General features: G+C 38.9%; 1 protein-coding gene across 6 annotated transcripts in view; it reads right to left on the minus strand.

Moving 5' to 3' along the window:
* Positions 1 to 22572, minus strand: part of LRRC4C (leucine rich repeat containing 4C) — a 1058673-nt gene that overhangs the window by 196122 nt on the left and 839979 nt on the right. The window lies entirely within an intron of this gene.

The raw sequence follows: 22572 nt of genomic DNA on the forward strand, positions 1-22572 counted from the left end.
TGAATAGGCTGTCAGATGGAAGAGGACAAAATTTATTCTTTCCTGCCCCAGAGGGCAGCACTATATCTAATAGGCTAGAGTTATAAGATAGGTGTGAGTTGAACTTTAGGAGAAACTTGACAGTAATCAGAGTCAGACAAAGGAATCAGTTACCCATTGTATGTTCTTACTCTCTAGAGGTCTTCAAGCCCAGACTGGACTGTCATATGATGTAAATGCTGTAGAACTGGATTTTCTAAACTGATCAAGATCACTGGAACAGATCTTCCATGAAGAATTTTCCACCTCTAGGATTCTATTACTTTAAACTGTAGGAAATCATAGGGTTGGATTTGGACCAAATTTCCAATGGCAGAATGAATTTTTTGCCCTTCTCCTACAACTGCAGATCACTGGTCTCCAACAAATGCTGGTCTTGGGGGACAGGAACTCAAGAAAATGTCATGGAGGGGGGGTTGCAATAGAAAGGAGGATTGGTAGAATTTTCCAATTTAGTTTGGATCCAAATCATATTTTTGGTAATAACAACAACTGGAACTCTGAAAGTTGGTTCAGCAATATCAGACATTCAAGAGCAGGTGCTTAGGACAAATATGATCAAGGCCAGAATCGAAAAATCTTCAGATGATACACAGTGCAGATTGTGCAAGGAAGCTGACGAAACTGTAGATCCTATACTCAGCTGCTACAAAAAGATTGTCCAGACTGAGTACAGAGGCACAACTCACTGGCCAAGATGATCCACTTTATGCAAGAATTGCAACATTAGGACAGCTAAAAACTAGTGGGAACATCATCAAAATTCACAGAAAATGAGAAGGTCAAGATCTTTTGAGACTTTCCAATCCAAACTGACAGAGTGTTAGCACATAAATAAACTGAACATCACAGTGATCGAGAACAGGAGTAACCATTGTCAGCATAGCAATACCTGGTGACAGTAGGGTTGCTGAAAAAGAACATGAAAAGATGACTAATACCAGAATTTGAAAATCAAGATTCAGAAACTATAGCACAAACCAGCTGAGGTGATCCCAGAGGTAATCAGCACCCTGGGAGCCATCACAAAAATGCTAGGGTAGCATTTGATACATCTTCAAATTGACAAAATTAACATCTGTCAGATTCAGAAGGCAGCCCTGCTGAGATTGCACGAATAATATGTCAGTACATTACAATTTCCTAGGCCTCTGGGTGAGGCTCGACTTGTAATGAAGACCAACAAGCAGTTAAAGAACTGGCAACTGTGAGATCAACTTCAACAACAACAACAACAACAACTACTACTACTACTACTACTACTACTACTACTACTACTATTATTATTATTATTATTATTATTATTATTACAGGAAATAATAGTTCAACCACCAGTGGAAGTCCCCATGGAAAAAACAATAAACTGACAATAATAATAATAATAATAATAATAATAATAATAATAATAATAATAATAATAATAATAATAATAATAATAATCCCCTCTTGGGCACCCTCTTGTCATGGGGAAGTGGCTTGCAAGCTTTGATGATGTTGAGAGCTATGCTGGAGGTATACTACCAGAAGGGGCTCCCAAGCCAAACATGTCTGAACTGAGAAACCACATTAAGAGTGTCCGCCAACCCATACAATATGGTGATACAAATGAAAAATTATTCCATACTGCATCAGTCGTTGTGCGGGTTAACAAGGGCCGCGTCAAGCTGGGGTCCCAGGCATGTATCGATGAGTGGGCTACAAGTGAACCAACTATCCAAAAGAAAGAAGTATAGTGTGCAAAAAAGTTGTGCCATCATGGCTTGTTACTACAACTCAGAGCCAGAAAAATGAGGATACTTGAAGCGGATGTATGAATTGTGGAAAAAACACTTCCCAGATCGAATATCAGTGAGCAAAGACAGGCAGATCGAAGGCAATTCATCATATGGAATAAAGTGTTTACATACAGAAAACTAGAAGAAATCCAGAAAAATGTGAAAAGAAATCAACTGTAAACACCAGAATAAAGAACAGTACAAACTCCAGAAACAAAAGGAGAGATAATAGTAGAACTGCTAGATGAAAGCGCCAGTACAGGGCAGGAAATAATAGTACAACCACCAGTGGAAGTCCCCATGGAAAAAACTGACAGAAAGACAAAAAGAATTAAGAGAAAAGATCATCCAGTATGGACAATCAAATGAGGAAAAACAACAGCTGCCAGCATTGAAAATGGTGCCCAAAAAGACCTGGCAACATGGCACTAATGACAATTGAAACAACTTCCATCAAACAAACCAATCATCTCATGTACAGTACTGCAGTAGTGGTCACAAGAGGACTGGACATTGAAATACTCAAACACAAGATAAATCAACCATGAAAACCTAAGTGGAAAATTAGACTAGAACAGAAGATCAAAAAACTAAGATCAGATGCCAGTAACCTGAAAAATATGAAGGAACAAAGATTAAAGAATGGCAAGATCCTGAAAGAACAAATTAGAAGGTACTGGCTAGACAGTAGAACAATTGAAGAAGCACTGGAGATCACTAAACAACAAATAACAGCCATAGCAAGAAAAATTGAAAGATATGAAGCAAGAAACATCCAGTACAGACAAAATCAGCAATTTTGATCAGACCAAAGGTATTTCTACCAAAGCCTCAACACAAAGATTAATGTTGAAAGCAAAAAAAAAAAAACAGAGAAAAATGTAACACTTCAGTTTTGGAAAGTTCTGTGGGAAAATGAGAAGGATTACAAAAGAAAGCCGCAGTGGATAAAAGATTTTGAGAAAGATGTTGGCCAAAAACAAATGCAAAAGCTGGAAATAACAACTGATATGATAACAGATCAAAGCAAGAAAGTGAAAAACTGGACGGCACCAGAACATGATCAATTGCATGGCTTCTCGCTCAAATACCTAACCAATTTGCACCCAACAATGGCCAAGAAGTTCAATGAAGCCATGCAAAATGGTGAAATGGATGAATGGCTAACAACTGGGAAGACATACTTGATTCAGAAACATCCAGCCAAAGGAACAACACCTGGAAACTAAAGGCCAATAACATGTTGGCCCACAATGCTCAAACTGCTCACCGGCATAATAGCAGATAACATCATGGACTACTTGGAAGCAAATAGCATCCTACCGATGGAGCAAAAAGGGAACAAAAGAAGGAGCAATGGTACAAAAGATCAACTCCTGATAGACAAAATGATAATGGAGAAATGCAAGAATCAAATAAGAAATTTGCATATGGTCTAGATCGATTACAAGAAGGCATTTGGCTCACTGCCCCTTAGTTGGATCATGAAATGCTTGGAAACAATTGGCATCAGCAAAAACACTCGAGTATTCACTCAAGTGAGACAGTGGAAAACTGAACTGACTGTTGAAAATGAAAACTGTGGAACAGTCAATATTAAGAGAGGAATTTTCTCACATTTGCTGTACGTGAATGATTTGAAGCTGTTTGGGAAATCAGACACAGAAATCCAGGCACTAGTGAACACAGTCCGAATATTCAACACAGACATTTTGATGGAGTTTGGCCTTGAAAACTGCCCTGCTGTGGCAATAAAAAGGGGTAAGATCACAGAATGATGACATAGAAATGTCTGACGGCCAACTCTTCAAGTGCAACCAAAAGGCAGGTTATACTTGGGCATTTTACAGCTGGATAATATCAAGCATGGGCAAGTGAAGATGGTGATCAGCAGAGAATACACACAGAGGGTCAGGAAAATTTTGAAATCCAAATTGAATGGCGGGAATACCATCAAGACCATCAACACCTAGACTATACCCATCATCAAGTACACTGTAAGAATAATCAAAAGGACACAGGCTGAGTTGGATGCATTGGATAGAAAAACTCAGAAGCTTATGACAGTGCACCATGCCTTATGCCCATACAGTGATACTGATATATTGTACCCTCCCCGGAGATTTGGTGGCAGAGGCTTACTGTGAATACAGCAAACAGTGGAAGAGGAGACACATGCACTGGCCGATTATGTGAATAAAAGTCAAGAATAGGCATTGGTTGTAGTGAAGAACAGACATTTGCTGAAGTCCCAGAAAACCAAACAAGAATACAGAAAAAAAGTGATTAAAATGAGGACTGAAAGCTGGCACAACAAAGTGCTGCACGGCCAATTTCTGGAGAAGATCAAGGACAAGGTGGACAAAGAAAAGACCTGGCTGTAGTTAGCAATTAGAAGTCTGAAAAGGGAAACTTAATCCCTGATTTTAGCCACTCAAGAGCAAGACATTCGAAAAAATTTGATCAAGGCCAGAATTGAAAAATCCTCAGACGATGCAAAGTGTAGATTGTGCAAAGAAGCTGATGATACTGTAGATCATGTCCTCAGCTGCTGCAAAAAGATTGCCCAGACTGAGTACGAACAGAGGCACAACTGGAATTTATCCACTGGAATTTATGCAAAAATTACAACATAAGAACAGCTAAAAACTGGTGGGAACATTGTCCAGAGAAAGTAACGGAAAATGAGAAGGTCAAGATCTGGTGGGATTTTCAAATCCAAATGGACAAAGTGTATAAACATAATGCACCAGACAACACAGTGATCAAGACAAGAAAGTGAGCATCATCGATGTAGCAGTCCCCGGTGACAGCAGGGTCATTGGAAAAGAACATGAGAAGGTCACTAAATACCACAATTTGAAAATCCAGCTTCTGTGTCTATGGGACAAACCAGCTGAGGTTGTCCCAGTGGTAATCGGCACCCTGAGTGCCATTCCGAAAATACTAGGGCAGCACTTGAAACATCTTTAAATCAACAAAATTAACATCTGTCGGATTCAGAGGGCAGTCCTGCTGGGATCCGTACGAATACTACACTGATACACTACAACTTCCTAGACCCCTGGGTGAGGCTCAAATTGTAATTTAAGGCCAACAACCAACAAATGATCTGGCAGCTGTGAAATCAACCATAATAATAATAACTCTAAATGCAGTTCATAAAATGATTCACTGGAATATCACTAAAAATATCTTTTGGTGACAGGAAATAATTGGTGAAAACATATTATTGAAAATGTAGTCGAAAATGAGCAGGTGAAAATATTGCGGGACTTCCAAATACAACAGATAAGGTACTGACACAAAATTCACAACATGTAACAGTGGTTTAAAAAAACAAGAGAAGTGTTCTTGTAGCAATAGCTGGTGACAGCAAGGTTGAAGAAAAAAACTGGAAAAGATGACAAAATACCAAGATCAGAGAATGGAAGGCATCATGGCACAAATCAGTAATTGGGGTCCTAGTCAAATGGGGAATTACACCTTAAGCTGGAAAAACTGTTGGAAATGACTACCTGTCTTCAAAAAGCATCTACATCTTTTCAGGAAGAGACTAAGCATTTTCAAGAGGAAACCAAAGATAGATTTAATAAACTGGATGATCACTACAACAAATTAGGAATTGAAATACAAGACATTAAGAAAGATTTAAATCAACTAAAGAAGATGGAAACAACCATAATAGAGGTCCAAAACGAAGTTAAAAGTACAAAAGACTCAGTAGCAGCATTAGGAAGCCAAAATGACATGATGAATCAAGAAATAGACCGTATACGGGTGCAAATGGCTTTAATAGAATTAAAATCAAAAGAGAATACAAGAACAAGATAATGAGGACTTAAGAGGAATTATCACTAACGCAATAGCCTCTTTTCTTAAGATACGAGAATTAAAAGTGGAAGAAAACATAGAAAAAGTCTTCAGAATAAATACTAGGACGGCCAGAACAAGGAGAATCCCAAGAGATGTCTTGGTTACCTTCTGGAAGAAAACGACCAGAGACGATATTCTCCAGAAACATTTGAAAGACAGACTCAGAATACAAGGTCAAGAAATAATAGTTTTGACAGAGACTCCCCAATTTATTTTGGATAAAAGACAATTATACAAACCTTTGACCACGTGGCTGAAAGATAATCGGATAACGTTTAGATGGAGCACAATAGAAGGACTGTCATTTACTTACAAATCTAAACGACGTAATATAAATAACGTACAAGAGGCCAATGATTGCCTAGAAAAGTTACAGAAAAACAAACTGATGTAACTGATGTAACAGATCTGGAAGAACAAGGTGGGAGGGAAATTAATTTCTATATATAGATAATTTATTTTTGCTTGTATGTTATATGTTTGGAAATATAAGAGAAATCAAATATGGTGACAGATACCTCAGATTGCTTAGTTTTGTATTTAATTTGAGGCCCAATGAAAACTTACTGATGTTTAAGTATAGTTAAGCATGAATCAGGTTTAATGGGGAGAAAAAAAAGATAATAATTAAGATTTAAAGAAATAGAGAATTTTTTTTAGAATATAAGTAAGAATTGTGAAAATGTAAAAGAGTTCAATACGTAGTATATAGTACACCAACCGATAAGATGAAAGGGATAAGGAGAAACCCATCCTCTAGTCCTCGGCTACTTAAATCTATAGAAAGGAATACAATGCCTATGACTATTTTTTCAGTTAATGTGAATGGGCTTAACAGTCCTATGAAATGTAAGAAGATTTTTAATTACGTTAAGAAGTTGAACCCAGAAGTTACATGCCTTCAAGAAACGCACATTAAGAGACAGGAAGAAAAACTTCTAAATTATAAAGGCCTGGGTAAAATTTTCCACTCCTCCTCTACAAAAAAGAAAAAAGGAGTTGTTATCTACGTAAAGGAAGAATTAAATCCAGTTTTAAGATTTAGCGATAGTGCAGGAAGATATGTAGGAATGGAGATTAAATGTGAAGGGAAAAAAATATTGTTAATAGGAGTATACGCTCCTAACCAAAAAAAAAAAGTAAGTTCTACGGTAAATTGCAGGAAGAATTATTACAAAACATATGTGAAAATCAAATATTGATGGGAGACTTTAATGGGTTGGCAGATCCGGATGTTGATAGAAAAGGCAAACAATGTGTCTACACAAATAAACTACCAAAGACGTTTTTTGACTTGATTGGCAAATAAAAATGAAAGATGTGTGGAGAGAATGTAAAAACAACAAAAGAGATTATACTTTTTATTCACACAGGTATAAATGTTATACCCCAATTGATATGATATGGGCAACGGAAGAACTAATGATGTATACTGAGAATACACAGATATTAGAATGCTCCATATCGGACCATAGCCCAGTGGTATGGAAACTAAACATTAGAAAGAAATTGACAAATTATAGAATAAACGATTTTATTTTAAATATAGAAGAGTATAAAAAAGAATTGATTCAAAGAACGAAGGAGTTCATAGAAATTAATGATAAGTCGGTAGAGAATGTAACGGTTATTTGGGACGCCTTGAAGGCCTCCACCAGAGGTGAATTGATAGCTATGAACTCAAGACATAACAAAAAGATACGATTAAAACAAAATATTTTGCAACAACAATTAATTAAAATAGAACAGGAATTCAAAAAAAGACCTGGTAATAAAAAAATAAAAAGAGAAATGGATAAGATTAAATATCAATTGGAAAGTGAATACACAAACGAAATTGCAAAAAATCTGAAATATTTGAAACAAAAAAACTTTGAATGGGCGAATAAACCTGGAAAATGGTTGACAAGTAAGTTGAAAAAACAAACTAATGATAGATCAATATGGAAATTAAAAGAAGATGGAAAAATAATAACAGAAGAAAATAAAATTGTGGAGACTTTGGTGAATTATTTTGCCAACTTATACAAAGAAACTTCCAATCCTAGTGAGCAAGAAATAGAAAAATATCTTAAGGATATTGAGATTCCACAAATTAAACAAGACATACAAGAAACATTAAATAACCCTATTACGAAAGAGGAAATCTTGGTAACTATTAAAAATTTAAAGAAAGACAAATCCCCGGGACCAGATAAAATAACAGATAAATTCTACAAAATTAATGCAGACGTAATTGCTCCACTATTGGAGAGAACCTTTAATGAAATAATGGAAGGATGGAAACCGCCCAAATCCTGGTCCTCAACAAATATAATACTCATACCTAAAGAAAAAGTCGAGGAAATACCTTAAAAACAATTTAGACCCATTTCATTGTTGAATCAGGACTATAAAATTTTCACCTCAATTTTAGCCAAAAGACTCAAGGGATGTTTAAGACAGTACATAAATATTCATCAATCAGGATTCTTACCAAATAGAGAAACTAAAGATAATATCAGGATTTTGATAAACCTGATAGAATTTATAGAAAAAAAAGATCAAAAAATGGCCTTAATATTCCTTGATGCAGCTAAAGCATTCAACAATGTAAATTGGAGATTTCTAAAAGAAATAATTAAAAAAATGGGAATAGAAGGGAACTTTTTCACAGCAATTGCCAATTTATATTCAGACCAAGAAGCACAATTAATAATAAATAAAAGCTCATCTAAACCCTTCCCGATTTCTAAAGGAACCAGACAGGGATGCCCCCTGTCTCCCCTCCTTTTATAATTTACATAGAAATTTTGTTTAAAAAGATGAATTTGGTAGAGCAGTGGAAAGGGATAAATTTAAAAGGACAAAATTATAAGTATAAAGCATACGCGGATGATGTTACAATGATTATAGAAAACCCTACGAAAGAAAAAATAAGTAAAATTATTAAGGTAATCGAAGATTATGGAAGAATAGCAGGCCTAAAAATTAATAAAGAAAAGACAAAAGTTCTTACAATAAATATACCTCAAAAGGAAAAAGAAGAAATTTTACAGTTAATGGGTTATGAATTAACAAATAAAGTTAAATATTTAGGGATTTGGCTTAGAGGGAAAAATAACTACTTATTTGAAGATAACTATGTAAGAACTTGGAAAGAAATTAAAAATATGCTTAATCAATGGAATAATATAACAGTGTCCCTTTTGGGTAGAATAAACATAATCAAGACATATGTTATCCCCAAAATGATTTTCTTATTTAGAAATCTACCTATAATTTTGTCAAAAAAAAACCAATACAAGATTGGCAGAAAGAAATCATGAAATTTATTTGGGGGAAGGGGAAACCTCAGATAAAATACACGTGTATGATTGACTCGAAATTAAGGGGAGGACTGACAGTACCCGATCTATACATATATTTTGAAGCAAATGCTTTTCTGTGGATCAAAGATTGGCTCTTATTAGATAACGAGCATTTATTGACATTAGAGGGTTTCAACCTAATGACAGGATGGCATGACTTTTTATGGCCAATAGATCAATCAAAAAATTACTGAAATTTCAACGCACACAAAATAAGAAAAGCATTTGGTAGAGTGTGGAATAATTACAAAAAAAATTTTAACCAAAAAACACCCACTTGGATTTCTAGATCCGAGGCAATACAAAATAAGGAACATGCAGATTTTAAAAAATGGCCCTCATATAAGGATACACTCAAACAAATAAACTTAAACAGGGTATTGAAAGAAAGAGAGGAACTGAACCAAGAGGGAATCAAATGTGGATGGTTTACATACAGACAATTGAAAGAGACCTTTGAGAAGGATAAAATAAACTGGAATTTCGCAAAGGATAATGAAGAATTGGATATAAACTTACTTAAAAACGATTGCCAAATAGTTAAAAAAATGTATAATTTATTGTTAAAGTTTAAAACTGAAAAAGAAACTGTTAAGACAAATATGATTTCATGGGCTAAAGATATGAAAAAAGAAATAAGTATGGAAGAATGGGAGACATTGTGGGAAAACTATAATAAATTTACCTGTTGCCAGAAACTAAAAGAAAAATTTTATAAAACATTTTATAGATGGCACTACACCCCCACCAAATTAGCAAAGATAAATAATGACTCTAACTCTAAATGCTGGAATTGTAAAAAACATGAAGGAACACTACTCCACATGTGGTGGAAGTGTAAAAAAGTGGCAAAATTCTGGAATAAGGTGATTAACACAATAAATAAAATTTTCAAAACTAAGTTAAAAAGGAAACCAGAGATATTTATTTTGGGAATTACAAACAACAAAATAATTAAAAAAAATATGTCGCTTTTTCTTTATTTAATAACAGCGGCAAGATTAGAAATAGCTCAAAATTGGAAAAACACCTTACCTATAAAATATGTGAAATGGGAAGAAAGAATGTATGAAATTATGAATTGTGATAAACTAACATGGATTTTGAGAGACAACCCGGAAAAATGTAACGAAATTTGGCATCCGTATTTTTTGTTCTTGGAGGGAAGGAGAAAATAGGAAAATAAATATAAACATATATAATATATTGTATTAAGAGATATATAGATGAAAACTACAAGAAGCCAAGAAAAAGGTAGGATAAGGAAAGATATTGTCTTACTTTTCTATAGATAGAGGTTATAAGTACGTGATTTTTCTTTTCCTTTTAAAATCCAGAATGACAGATAGCTACAGTAAAGTACTGGACGAAGATAAACGCAACAGAGACCACTTGTGAAGTCACTTGATGTTCAACGTGATAAGAACCATTTTGTGTAAATTTAATTAGGAACTGTGTTGGATTATAGCAAAGATGTAATAATAAGATTTTGATTCTTCTTTTTCTTTTTTTCTTATACTTTTATTGTTTTTCATTATAACATTGTAACATATTTACACATTATATAACTATTTTAACCTCGATAAAATTTTTAAAAAAGTAATTGGGGTCCTAGTGATTGTCAGCGCACTGGGGTTAAATGCCAGAAAAGTTTGGATAGCACTTGAACCATCTACAAATTGGCCAATTACACAGAACATGTTTGGTGCATGGTAGAGACAAATGTCAGTTACAGCAAGATTCCTTGTACAGATGCTTTCATTTTTCATTCTCTCCATGGCAAACAAGACCACTTGGAGCATAATTTTAATGTTGCTCTGCAATTGGAACAGGCAGATTTGCCAGTGAGCACAGCTTTGTTTCAGTCATCTTCACTCCATCCACAGCCAACCTTCCCACTACCTCCCATGGTCATCCACCCCTCACTCCCTTTCCATGTTGTTGGCTCCTTCAAGTGAAAAAGAGAAACCCATTCACATGGACTAAGCCAAAACACTCTGACCTCTGCATTCTATTGATATGTCGAGATATTGACATAATAATAACAGAGAGTGCTTGGAAATAACAAGCCTCTCTATGCTTCTGTGGCAGCAGCAGGGATTTTTTGGGGGGTGGGGAGAATATCGATTATAAGGCATGGTCCCCTTCGTTAGCAGCATGTGGTCCAGCGAACTGCTTTGCTCTTTCATTGGGGGGGATTCTTTTTGGAACAGTTATATCGATAAAAATGCAGTTTGATGGCTGTCAAAAATCTTGACCACCAAGTGTAATGAGATTTGTTTTTAAGGATAAGTGTCTTTAAGATCTGTGCCTTTAAGAATATGTTGGTGGGAGGAGTTAAGACAACAAAGCTGGGAGAGTTCTTTGCAGAAAAACTGCACACCCAAGAGGGAGTGCCTCCTCACATATAAACAGAGAAACACAAGGAAAGCCCACTGTGCAGAGAAGAGTCTTGAGGTAAGCATGGTCCTATAAAGGGCCATTGATAAAATGTCTATCAATCAATTACAAAAGACCACATTGCTTGGATCTACACGTATACTATGCTGATACATTACACCATCCTAGGTTGTCAGGAAGAACTTGATGCACATGAAGGTCAACACTGGCCAAAGATCTGATGGCTGTGATATCCTAAAATAATAATCAGAATAAATGAGAAATCTTACTACATCAATTACATGCCAAAGATAAGAATAGGTTGGAATTCCAAAATCTGACAGGAAATCTGGACAAGATGAATTTCAGAAACATTCCTAATCTATTGATTTGGTATGTTGTTATCAGTAGATAAACATGAGAATTATCCGTCTTTGAAATACTATATTTGAAATGAAGCTTTCATAGTGGTTTTAATCAGTCATAGCAGGTTCATTTATGTGCATTGAGTCATTTCTAACTAAAAATAACCTTTATCATTGGAGGCGAGGAGAAGCAGTTTTAGCATCACAATGGAAAAGGTAGTTAGACAGAAATATACAAACTGCACTGAATTGAGTTTGGATTGCCATCACTAAAGAAGAGGTTACTAATAATGTCAGAATTACAGATGCACAACAATGAAATACCACAAAAATGACACCTCCTTATCACTTTCTCCCCCTTTCTCCTCTATCATGCATCACATACCCTCAATTGTAGCCAACCAAAGACCTACAGCAGTGCTGAAGGGTGAGAGAGTGGTCTTTCTCCCAGAATGTTGCCTTGCCAGTTCTGGCAAAACAGTGCCCTGAAAGGAGTCTGTTTTCAAAAACCACATCTTGGGACTGTCTGAACTTGTGGGCAAGAGTGCCTCAAGGGCCTCCCCCCTCCAACTTAATGTCTGGCCCATACTCAGGAAACAGCATTTGAATATGAACAACAGCACACCTGGGTGAGACCAGTTGTCTTTTGTTAACCTTCCCTGTGACTCAACATCCTTGTGACCATTTATGTTGCAACACCCATTAAGGGTCGTTAACTGTTTTGTCCAACACCTGGCAAAACCCCATCAAAGATAACTAAAGACCATTACCTCACCTTGGAACAGCAGGAAGAATCCTTTGTTCAAGGATTTCCCTAAGACATGTTTTCCCCAGTCAGTTGTTCAATATTATCACACCACCATGGTGGTCCATGATATTGTTCCATCCGCGCAGATCATCCAGAGCCTAGCCATAAGGTCTCTGTTTCCTGAACATACACTACAAGACTGGTAATATAATCTTTGATATCCCATCCCTTCACTCTATATATCCAAAACCTGTCTTTCACCTCTAAATTATATCCTAGGAACCATTTTGGGTAACACTCTCTCCCTCTGTATATAAATATACAAGTTGGGACATGAAATAAATTTATGACAGCAGCTACCCCCTTCCTCCCACCTTTGCTTTCCCCCCCTCCTACTTCTCTCAGTCTCTCTTTCTCTCCCACCACCCTTTTTCTTACTCTTTTCTCCTCCATGCCCATCACTTTATCTCTCTTTCTGATCCTCTCTCCCATCACTCTCTCTTTCTGCTCCCATCACTCTCCCAACCTTTCCCCCCACTCCCATAATAGTGGCAGAAGCTGCTCTCTTGGAATCACAGGAGATCTCCCAAATACAGAGATAAATTCCCCTTAGAGTTTCCAGGTTAGGAGATTCCTGGCGATTTGGCGGTGGAACTTTGGGATGGTGAGGTTTGGGGAGGGAAGTGATCTCAGCAGAGTATAATGTCATAGACTCCACCCTCCCAAAAAACCATTTTCTCCAGAGAAACTGCTTTTTGTCATGTGGAGATCATTTGTAATTCCAACTGATTTCCAGCCAACTCCTGGAGGGCTGTTTTGGAGGATGGAGTCTATGGTAGTGGCAAAGCCACCAGGGGGTGGGGGGTGCGCCGTGCACTGGGCACACAATTTTGGGTCACGTGGGGACGCAAAATTCCCCCCAGACCCCTTCCCCTTCCCCCCACGGTGCTCCCCCTCATGGCACCCCCCCCACATTTACATTACAAACCAAGCAGGCTGGAGAACAGGGTCTCCTGGGAAATGTAGTTTCCACCAGGGCCTTTGAAGCCTGGAAGGGAACAGGCCTGTACTCCAGCCTGCTTGGTTTCTAAAGTAAGTGTGGGGGTGCCACGGGGGGCACCACGGGAAGGTGCCGCTGGGGGGGCGCCATGCCAGGGGGGCAAAAAAGCCAGAGTGCACACCGGGCTCACTCTGGCCCAGCTACACCTCTGGTCTATGGCACTGTATCCATCTGAGGTCCCTCTTCTCTTCAAACCCTACCCTCTTCAGCCTCCACTCCTCAAATATCCAGGAATTTCCCAATATGGAACTGGCAGTGGTACATTTTCCCTTGCTGTAACCTACTTCAGTGGAAAAATATATTTTTGTAAAATAAATGAGATTTAAAGTTGATGGGCAGTGCAATCTGTGGGTGGGAGGACCTTTCACAGTGGCTGTGGACAGCATAGTTATGCCACCTCCAAAAAGAAATGGGAAAGTGCAGAGAAGACACAAAACCTCACAAAATCAGCAAAAACCCTAAACTCACAATTGGTTTCCAAAGGCCTATGCCTGCTGTTTTGATTATGTAAGTTGTGCAGGGCGTATTCCTGGGTTGAAAGCCTTCTGGAAGCTGACTAAAGTTTCCTCTGCCCAAGAACACCCCTAAAATGCCCCCACCAGTACTGGTGTTGGCTCTTGAAGCAGAGGAGAGCCAGTTCAGCAGCAGCTTCCACATTCATGCAACACGAAGCTGTGCAGCTGCAAAGCATCAGTGTATTTATGGGGCACTCACATCAGTACACCCTTGACTTCTTCTGCCCCACCACCACTGGATTGCACTTTACCTGGATCATGCCCATAATTTAATCTGGAAATTCTGCCTGTTTGTAAAAGTAATTGTAAGTCTTTTAAAATAGTGCAATGGTTTCCATTTTCCCCCTTGAAAACAAGATAATAATATTTTATTTTTGGAGATTGACCTCTTTTTCAAATGGTGCATAGTTAGTTTAAGTAGCTGCAAGTGAAATTGCTTTGAAACTATGATCTAAGGACTACTTTTTGTAGTTTATTCGTTGATAAATTATAATAGCCATATTAAAATAATAAAATTTAAAAGGTGGAAATTAAAGTTTTACTCTCAGTCTATTACAGTGTTGATATGTGTTTAATCATATCTATTTCAGTGACTATATTATCTCTATTTTCAGTATATATAGTGTAGAACAACTTAGAAATTCACACTTTAATGTAAATTATCATTATATTATTTTTTTCTAAATTTAATATTTTTGGCAAGATTAAAATTGAGATTAACTTTTATTCATTATAGTTCTGCATCTACATTTGAGATTTAAATGAGTCTTCTAAAAGAAGTGACTTTTACTGTCAGAAAAGACTGTCATTTTTAAAAGTTCAAAGCAAATAAACATTTTTAAAAGAAAAATTTGAAATGTTATTAAAAGAAAATTCCCTTGTTTTTACTACTGATCAAGAATTAGTTCTGTTTTGTTTGATGATGCTATTGGACTTTGTGTCAAAAGCTGGATTCTACATTATTAAAGAGCAGCTTCATATCTCTGTTCTCTCGTCAGGAAAATCCACAATAGAAACTTCAGTTACTTTTTATCATGACTTTCCCTCAAAGAATCCAGATAATTTTAATATTTGGAAAATTAAAACATGCTATTGGAATGGTGATCAAAACTACTTAATTCAGTATAGTATAAAAGACTGTAGGTTTTATGTCAATAAATCTTGTACGATATAGGCCCTTTCCGCACAGGCCTAATACAGTGCTCTGGGGATGGCAAAAACGCCGTCCCCAGGGAGCTGTTCGCATGGGGGAGGGGCACAGCTGCTTCGAAGCCGCCGTTTTCCCACCTTGCTTCCCAAGCAAGGTTTACGGAAAATGGCGGCTTCCAGCCGCTGCCATGCAAACGGCAGTGGCTGGAAGGCGCCATCCCTCCCCCCTGTGCCCAGTCAACCTACTTCCTCTGCGACCATCCAGCACGTCGTCAAGGCCTGGGGACACCCCCCCTGCCCTGCGATGCCGGAGAGGTTGTGCAGGGCAGGGGGGCATGTCACCTGGCCTCGGCGACGTGCCGGACGGTCGCAGAGAAGGTAGGTCAACCGGGCGACGGCGCAGCGTGGCGACGTCATCCCTGTAGTTTCTGGGACCATTTGGGCGAACGGTCCCAGGGGGGTTGGGTCGGCGTCATGTACGCCGACCCAACCCCCACCGTGGCCATGCGGAAATGGCCATAGTTTGGGATAGCCCATTATTGAATTAGTTTAACTGCCTGGAGGTGGGGGATTGAATCATGGAGCTAGCATTAGGCTGTGTCAATACATTTGGCCCCTCTGCCTGCACAAGTGGCATTCCTCCTGCCAGAGGGTGGCAAAGTCACTGCTGGTCAGCTGCCCCTTCAGCTCCATGGCAGTAACACCCAGAAGTCAGGGGCACCACAAAGCTGCACTGCTGTCCAATCGTACACCAGCATGGGGGGGGGGCAGGGTGTTTTGTGGTGGATTGGACATCAGTCAGCTTCCACCCAAGGTTCACAGACAGTTATACCATGGCCTGGGACTTAAACTTATGCCACCCTTTTTGGCGGTGCAAGTCCATTTAACACACAAAGAGCTTTCTGGCAGCTTGGGGGGGGGATTTTCTCCCTCTCTGCACCACCAGAAAGCCCTCTGGAGGCAGTGGGGTGGTATGGAAGTGCTGCTGTCCCCTACCACCTGATTGTGGATTGGATTGTTAATTTTTTTTAACTACAAGTGCTTCAAAGCTCAAATCCTAAACCCATTTAAACTAGATAGTGATCTCCAACATGTCTATGGATACCATGGTGCCTGCTGATAGGTACCTGGGGCCCATTTGCTTCTCCATTTTGTTAATCATCACTTTCCCAAAGCCAAGTGCCAATCCTAGCTCTCCTCTTCCTCACTGGAACAGGAGATGCTTCAGCAAACTTTGGTAACCTTTGTGTCTTCAAGGAGCACCCATCCAGAAACCAACTGTATCCATTGCAAGAGGGTGCTTGCCTTGAAACCTTCCAAAATTCAGTGATTGATCATAACACCTCATGGCAACCACTTTATGATCCCCCCTCCTAAAAGACATTTTATGTTTATACCCTCTCCACATTCTCAAAATTCTAAAAATACCCACAGATTCATAAACCAGACAAATGACTAAATTTAACATGATACTGAAAGCTCTGTGATCCAATCACTATTTTTTTTTTGTAAATATCCATTGGCAGTCTTAGTTGAATAGAAGCATGGGTTTAACTCCCCCCTTTTTTCATTTTCCAACCTAAGACATCCAAACAGACATGTAGGTGGGAAGAGTTAACAACTCCTCCATGCCATAACCCTGATCCAGACTAGAACCCCGCCCCCTCCTAATGCTCTGTCTGTCTGGACACTAAATGGACACTATGTCCATACATGTTTTTCAAAAATATGAATTTCTGCTGATTTTCAAGAAACTAAAAAGGAGGTCGAGAAATCTCACTTGATAATATGTAGGAATGTTGCTAGTTTACAATGATTTGTGCTGTTACACTAAAATGCACTAACTTTTAATGGGTAGAACTAAGTATTGAACTCTTGTTTCTTCTAGCATATTTAATAAAATGTGACATGTTGTCATTGTCAGCGAAGTGTCACCGTATGCATCTGATGAAGGGGGCTCTAGCCCTTGAAAGTTTATGGTTCAATAAACTTGTTGGTCTTTAAGGAGCCAAAAGACCTATCTCTGTATGGGATCTTCTTGTTACATTCCGCATTATTGGCTGATGGTGAGGAAGGCTCAACATGGCATGAAAATGTAAAAAAATAGTTGGTGGAAGCTCTTATTTGTTTCCTCGTATATAGCTTCTTCCTTTGAGTCAAAGGATCTGAGAGTTCTGTCTACTAACAGAACAGATTTTGGATGAGATCCATACCAAGATTTTTTTATTATTATTTTAAAGAGGAGAGTAGGCAAATTGCTTGTCTATGAAGTTCCACCAGGGGTAGACAAAAGTTCAGCATGCACCGATAAACATTTTGGAAATCTACTATGCCAGTAGAGTTATTCCATGAAATATGCACATCTTTTGCAACCGTGAAGTGAATTCCACTCCATGTACTGGATACATTACAATTCCTATGTGACCACCAGCTGCTTGAACAATGAAAGAAATCATAGTACTGGGAGGGGGGCGGGGCTTGAAGAATTTTGGTCTCTATAGGGCACCCAAGATTTAAGAACTTATTCACTCTGAACTAGTGACAGCAGTCCTTTCATGATAACAGATCTCCATATGAAAAACAGGTTTAACTGGACTGTAGCTTGTGATGAAAGGGATGTCATGTTGAAGATGGAGCAAGCTTGTTTTCTGCTGCTCCAGACTAGGACATGAAGTAATGAATTCAAATTCAAAAAGAGATTCCACCATTAGGAAGAATTTCATCATGGTAAGGGCTATTTGATAATGGAATATGCTGCCTCAGAGGGTGGTGGAGTCTGCATCTTTGAAGGTTTTTAAACAGAGGCTGGCTGGTTATCTGTCAGGAGTGCTTTGATTGTGTGTTCCTGCATGGTAGGGGGTTGGACTTTGTAGCCTCTGGATGGCATTTGTAACCTCTTCCAATTGTACCATTTTATGAAGGGGCATAAGGACAGTAGTAGCTGGCCTTGGCATGCACTAGTGGGCTATGCTCTGTTACCCAAATTAGTCTGGTCTGTTCCCTTTCAGTTGGGCAAATTAGCTGGAAAAAAACTGCAGTGCAGAAGATGGGTAAGGAGCTCAAAACCAATTTATTCAAAAGTACATGCCCCAAAGAGATCCGCTCAAAACCAGAATTGCAGAAGAAGCAATACAATTTTATTAATGGATTAAAAATAATAAAATTACAGAAACATGTGACACTATACACACAGAGTTTTGAGAAGCCTAGGATATATAGAGATATGACCAATAACAAGAATAGGAGAAGGCGCTGAAGGAAGGGCAATATTAATCCAGAAGAGATGCAGTGAAGTGAAAGACAGTGACCAACACTGTCCACAGGCAACAATGAGTGACCAAGGAGAGATGCCCAACAACAAATTTCCATGGTTCTGAAGGATCTAGTTAAAGGGAAAAATTGACCCTCTGGCTATGATAACAGGGGAAATCTTCCTAGAACAAAGCACAGTTCCATTCCCAGGCATGGGCAGTGCTGTGAGAAAAGGTTTGATTGGATTAAAACCTGGGAGTGCCAAACTATTGATGAGGTTTGGGCTGCTAAAACCAAGAAACTCAGTTGGGTTGAAGGCTCTTAATGGCTGAACCGGAAGTTTAAGATTAAATTAATGTTTGGGAGAAAAGGCTGCAAGTGATCTAAGGTTCACTGATGAAATCAGGGTGTGGGCATTTGCACATTCTTTGTGAGACCAGAGCCAGGTGCACAATGTCAAAGTTGGGCTGTTGTTATCCAGATTCAAGTGGTCGAACCTTCTGAAGCTATGGGGAAAGACTAATGTCACGTTTCAAACATTATTGGTATCAAAGCCCTTGAATTAAAAGTGTTGTCCATCTTAACTTTGTTCTGTAAGTTTATGCTATCAAGAAATTATTGGTAGGGCCTTCAGAACTTCTCCCTTCCTTTGGTTTGTCTATATAGGCTTGCATGGAAACATACTGTTAGTTGATAGAAGCGGCTGAGTCCAAGATCCACTTCCTTCTCATCCTGTCCTACTAATGAACTGTTCAAGTTTATAAATTACTTCTATAGTTCTTAAATGTGTTCTTAAATAAACTTAGTCCCCTTTTAGATTACCGTTCTGAACTGGATGTTATCTATTGTTGTCCCAAATCCAAATAAAGTGATATAGGGATGGCCACTTCATACAGATCATTTCAATTTGTCTATAACAGGGGTAGGGAACCTGCAGCTTGAGAGCCGCATGCGGCTCTTCTGCCCTTGCACTGTGGCTCCATGAGCCGAGCCGCTGGCCCCATCCTTGCTTGCCCACAGCCGGCTGGGCCGCACTGCGGGCTTCCCCTCTCACCTGCCCCGTTGGAGTGGGGTGGGCGCTTTCCCACTGGCTGGTGAGGCCGAGCCGCTGGCCCCATCCTTGCCCTCCCTACAGGCAGCATGGTGGACGCATCCATGCGCTTCTCAGAATGAGCAGAGTAAAAGGTAAATAACCCAATATATACAGTGTTATCTTTATTGTAAATGTCAAAAATTATTTGCGGCTTCAAGTGTTTTCTTTTCCCATGGAAAATGGGTCCAAATGGCTCTTTGAGTGTTAAAGGTTCCCTACCCCTGGTCTATAAGCTGTCTCTAAAGCATTCTGGTTGTTTCAAACAGTGCCACTCCCCCCCCACACACACACACACACCTTTTTCTGCCTAGTGTTCTTTTTCAGCTGCAGCAACAGGCATGTCAATGGTACTGCTACAGTGCTATAGTGCAAATTCTAGAACTTTAAAAAAAAAGATGAAAAAGAATGCCACATGGAAAAAAATGCTGGGCGGAAATATAGTGGTCCATTCAGAAGTGCTCCAGACAGTTCAAACAGCACACTGGAGTGATTCAGCGGTTCAAGGAAGAACTGAAAATGGGAGAAAGCAGTTTTCATTTTTGAAAAAAGAACCTGAGCCATGGGATGCCAGTGGCATTGTCTGAAAAGGTTAAAAAAGGAGAAAAAAACATTATTAGCCAGAAGTCAAAACAGTTGTGTCTGAAATGACACAAAAATCCATTAGCAACCAGCTGCTCAAACGGATTATAAGAACAGTTTGAAAGGGGCCTTAGAAGAAGGCCTTTCCTCTCCTACACACATCTGTGCCCTGTTTATCAGCTAATCAGCACTACAGGGAGCTTCTTCTCAGAAACTGATCAACACTATTTTCCAGGCCTGAGCAATGCTTCAGCTAGCAGAGAACAGCTCACTTACTATCCTGCCCAAATCTGTTCTGTTAGAGTACAAGCACAGTGGCAAGCATTATTTTGCTGCCTTCACAGTACTCCCAGTCACAACCACTACCTTTATTTCCCAATAATGAGGTTTAGAAACTTACTTGGAGATGAAATTTGTTATTCTGCAACAGAAGCCAATGGCCATATATAATTCCAAGAATGTGTTCTGTTCCATATCTCATGGAGCCAGCATGGTGGTGGTTAAGAGTAGTAGACTTAATCTGCAGAACCATGTTTGATTCCCCACTCCTCTACATGAGTGGTGGAGTCTTATCTGGTGAACTAGATTCACTTCTACACTCCTACATTCCTGCTGGATGACCTTGGGCTAATCACAGTTCATTCAGAACTCTCTCAGCCCCAGCTACCTCATAAGGTGTCTGTTGTGGAGGGAGAATGGGAAAGAAGTTTGTAAGATGCCTTGAGTCTCCTGACAGGAGGGAAAGGTGGGGTATAAATCTAAACTTCTTCTCTCATCTTCTTTGCTTCCCCATTTTCTATTTCCCCTGTAATCATCGAACCAGCATTTTCAGCCAGAGGCGTAGCTAGGAAAAATGGAGCCCGGGGCAAAATCTGAGTTTTGCGCACTTCCTCTCCCCTTATGGGCAGCCACCATCCCCCACCATGACCAAATGCAACCCTCCCCCACTACAACCAAAGAATGATTTTTTTTTGCACCAGGTAATCCCAAAATCACCATCACATTATAGACCATGTATCAACTCACAAATCTGAACACAGCAATGGGCCATGGCACACAGCAGAGACAAAAAATGTTGACAACATTTTCAAAGTGCTTTCAAAATGTTTAACAGCTGTTATAACTTAAAGGTATTTTAAGTGTCATATGACTTTAAATGCTTTCAAAATGTTTTATTACTGCTGTGAATAATGTTTTATCACCCTCCACTCATTCCTTTGCATTTCTCCCAAGCATTGCCAGAAATAATAGCCAATTTAGATTTATATCAAACCTGCCCAAATAAGCCACAGTACCAGCAAGCCTGAATTTCCATCTCTTCCTCTGAATGCCTATTTCACACTTATGTCTACAAGAACTCCAAGCACTACAGATTTGTCCTCTAATTGCTAAGGGTGCAGCCCAAAGTAACCCCTGGATGACCCAAAGAGAGAGAGAGAGAGAGAGAGAGAGAGATTATGTATTCTTTTAAATTTATATGGTGAGCATTCATCTGCCTGGGTAGCCAAGGTCAGAAGCTGCCGTGGGCTGCTTGGGCACAAACTCAGAATCTACTTTCTTGACTTGCTCTTGAAAAATCGGTCTTGAGTGCTGAAACTGTGCAGAACTTCCACATTCAGGCGCAGTAAACCTCTGAATACCAGTGTCAAGAAACAATATCAGACTTTGGCCTCCATGCCTTTTTGTTGAACCTCAAGAAGTTCACTATGGGGAGTGTACTCCAAGCATTCCAACCCATCACTCTGTACAATCCCAGATGCAGAGAAATTATGAACAGCTATGTTTTTGTGTCTGCTGCTATTTAGTCTAGGTTCCTTTATTTACAATTTAGACATCACAAACATTAAGGATATAGCTATTATTAAAACATCCTACATTATGCAGCACTAGGGTTGCCTGCTCCAGACTGGGAAATACCTGGACATTTTCAAGGTGAAACCTGAGGAAGGGGAGTTCAGAGGACAGACTTCAGTGGAGTGCAATGCAGAATCTACCATACAAAGTTTTCTCCTGGTGAACTGATCTCTGTACCTAGAAACCATCTGTAATTCCAGGAGATCTCCAGCCACCACCTGGAGGTTGGAACAATATGACTTGCACTCCTTAACTAACTATTCATTTCACTATCTATAGTGAAAAACCACATTATGCACTTACAATAAGAGACACGGTATTATACAATTATATGCCAAATCTATACCAAAAACAAAATAGCCATAGCAAACTAAAACAGCAAGAGGGAAGACTGGAAGGTTTAAAGATAGATCTTTTTCAAGTAGAATTAAGTATGCAACACTTTTTTATTTATTTATTTATTTATTTATTCATTCATTCATTCATTCATTCATTCATTCATTCATTCATTCATTCATTCATTCATTCATTCATTCAT

The sequence above is a fragment of the Sphaerodactylus townsendi genome, linkage group LG02, assembly GCF_021028975.2.
Source record: "Sphaerodactylus townsendi isolate TG3544 linkage group LG02, MPM_Stown_v2.3, whole genome shotgun sequence".
Classification (NCBI taxonomy): domain Eukaryota; kingdom Metazoa; phylum Chordata; class Lepidosauria; order Squamata; family Sphaerodactylidae; genus Sphaerodactylus; species Sphaerodactylus townsendi.